Source organism: Cynara cardunculus (assembly GCF_001531365.2).
Source record: "Cynara cardunculus var. scolymus isolate 2C chromosome LG 8, CcrdV1, whole genome shotgun sequence".
In the NCBI taxonomy this organism is placed as follows: domain Eukaryota; kingdom Viridiplantae; phylum Streptophyta; class Magnoliopsida; order Asterales; family Asteraceae; genus Cynara; species Cynara cardunculus.
The window spans coordinates 15,015,110-15,018,650 of NC_037535.1; positions in this window are offsets into that span (position 1 = coordinate 15,015,110).

Here is a 3,541-nt window from a genome sequence, read left to right on the forward strand (position 1 = left end):
CAAAGTTGGACAAGAATTAGATCGAAAATAAAAAACTGCTAATTTCTTCTCATTTGATTTAACCTTAATATGATATTTGTTTTAACCGTCACCATCGTCTATTGTCGTTGTCACCACCACTAGCATTGGCAACCAGCAGCCACCATCTCCACTACTACTACCTTATCCACCCATCGACAACCATCGTTGGTCACTACCACCATCGACTATCACTACCACCACCTCTACATTCAACAAGTTGGCCACAACTACTTCCTTCACTAGTGTCGGTCATCGTCAACACCACTATCTACCATCTTCACATCCTCCACAACCCTATTCATACCAAAAACCATACAGACAACTTATCATGTTCAGTCTTATTGATAGCGGAAATAGTATATGTCCACAAAGTAGCCACCTATGTTGCCACAATGGCGGTGTAAATGCACACTGGACACTATGATCACGATAAGTAATAAAGTGGTAGTAATACTGAGATCGTATCCAGAGGAATCAAACTTCAAAGTTTTGAGTATTAAGTCGAGAATATAATGATTTCAAATAGAGAAGAAAAAAAATATATTTGAGCGAACTTGGTGCTTTTAACAATTAAGTAAAATCAATTAATTTATTGAAAAAGGTATGGGTGTTAACTTTCCCTAAGACATTTGTAGTAACAACATAGTCAAAGACATTTGCCACAAATATGTCTATAAAAGTCCATCTCTCAAAAGTGAACTTCCATAGAGAATGATCACATGTCCCCACAATGTCACCACTTTTGCCAACTAATGACCTATGGATCTAACTAATTTGACATACAAAATTCGTAGTTCTACCAGTATGGGAATCAATGTTCAAATCTCTTTGTAACACTAATCCCGACTAACATTTGAACCTTAGTCAAAATCATGAAAAAAATCCGTACTTCTACATGGTCATAAATGACTTCCCCAAATATTTTTATGCATCATTCAAGCCGTATTTTCGAATCTGTCTATCTCTGGGTCTAAGATCTAATATTAACACTTACAAGTGATAGGCTTGTCCACGTTGAGTTAAATTCTCGACTCAAGTGACCAAGTCTAAGAGTTAATAAAAATGACAACACACAAGTGTTGCCTACTAGTATTAACTTTGGCTTACACCCACACTCATGCCCAAAAGAGTGCTTAGATAATAATTGAAGTAAAGAACATAGTATAAGAAGAAGAAGAGAACTTAAAGATTACTAGCATTGAGAAATAAAAGACAAAATGCCACTTATGTCGACACTGTAGCGAACAATGCTGGAAATTTAATACATGAAAATAAACTACATCTACAACTATCCAAAAAAATAAAATGCAAAGATAAGTGTTTTCTCTAAAATGAAATCCCAATATCTCTTTATGTAGGGGAAAATGAAAAAGGTGATGAAGACATTTGCCTATAAGGGTTTTTCAAAGAGCTTAAGCATCCATTAGCTGAAAGGTTGGTTTCATTCTTCCTCCACTCTTTCATGAAAGCTCAGACTTTGTTTTCTCCCTTTTAAGCTTTAAGGTAGGCATTTCGGGTAAACAATTTCTTGGACCAAGATATGAATTAACTTTACTTTATTATGTCATTTAGGTTGGTTCTCATCTTCTTTGGTCTCTAGAATTTGACATTCAAGAATACCATAGTGCAGTGGAAATAGGCTGAAGAATACATGCAAAAATGATATTTTTCTGTTGTCCTCGGATTTACGTCACTCACCACAATAGCGAACAAAGTGGCTACTTTCCGCAGTCCAACATGTAACCCAAAAATAATGCACCCAACCATCAAAACACAAGATTTTATCTTCAACTAGCTCCGAATAAAAATAAACAAATGAAATAGAGATACATGAACACATAAAGGGGAAACATACACTAAAATGGAAGAAAAACACACACAAACTGTGTAAATAACACTCAAAATGAGAGTTATCACTTATTCAGTCCTGCCCTCTTGGTCTGTCAGTCATATCCAATCATGTCTATGTACCAAATGTGTTTTGGGTTTTGGACACCACAAATGTCCCAAAAAACAAACTAAAGTAATGAACTTTATGACAATCAAATACGTGATGCTAACCAACTAGGAATACAGATAACAAAGTAGAGTCGAAAGCACAACAATCAATCAACCAACGAACTTTGAAAACATAAAAAACACAAAGATTTATGTGGTTCCACCACCAGCATGGTGATGTACATCCATAGGGAAGATATTAATTTTTTTTTTAATAAAGAACACCCAAACATAGGAAATTACAAACCGAACACTAAATTGTGTATTATCTCTCTCAATACTCAAACTAGGGCTTTTAAACTCCCAATTTCATTCCCTGTCATGATGAAACTCAAGGGATTTATTTATACTAATCCATAGGTGGAATCCCAATTTAATCCAAATACCAAAAGCTAGGAAAATCATCCTTATCGTCACCCACGACCAGAACAAATTATAAGGTATGGCGGTGTCAAAACTGTAAAACCCAAAATTTTAAATATATAAAAATAATATTGTACGAGTCTTTAAATATTGTTTTTTTATAAATCTATTTGAAGTATTAAAATATTTATGTGTTAATTGAAAGAAATAATTGTAGAAATCTTAAAATAAGAAATAATGAAAAGAAAGGCAAAAAGGAAAATAAAATAAAATTGGTTTTTATTTTTATTGGACCAAAAATGTAAATGAATGAGTTGAGGGGGGCCAAATCTGTCACTTAGTTAGAGTATTAAGGGTTTAAATTTGTTTTGGACCAAAATGTAAATTATCACGTGTGTGTCCACAATATGTGATCAAATCTTCATAATCTTCATATCAATCATGGCAGATTTAGATTTTGCATGTAAGAACACTTAGAACAATTAGAGAGAAAAAGTCAAACAATACAATTCAGTCAAACTCTCAATTATCAATCAAATCTTACAATTAGCTCCTCTTACCTAATTACAAAGATTACCTATCTATTTATATGGTCAACATRTTAATACAAAGTCAAAGTCAAACTAGTCTAAGAAAGTCAAACACGCTGACTTTTACAATTATAGACTAAAATTAATCTTTCAAGACGAATACAATTAATACTGATTTTTCAGTCCTAACATTCTCCCCCTTTGTATTCAGACTTGAAAGAAAAATCTGCATTTTGAGTACTTGTTTGAACTTTGAAACTTTAAGCACAAAATGTCTTCTTCAAATGAAATCTTCAACTTATAATCTTCAAACGATCAAATGTTGAGAAAGATCTTCTAGCACTCCCCCTCGAATGTTGAATCACTGTGATCTTCTCTTTTGACAATGTAGAATCAAAACGATCTTCAGAAACACTTTACAAGATTTGATTTTCAAAGAATCTTCAGAAAACACTTCTTCAGTAAACTATTGTGAAAATGATCTTCATATTCAATATCTCTCAGTCGTTGAAGCACACAAATAATCATTCTTTAAACATCTTCAGTCGCACTTCTTCTTTTGAGTCTTTTGCCAAATTCGAAGTTACTCCTCCTTGATCTTTGCATCAAATCCCCTTTAACAATGTTCG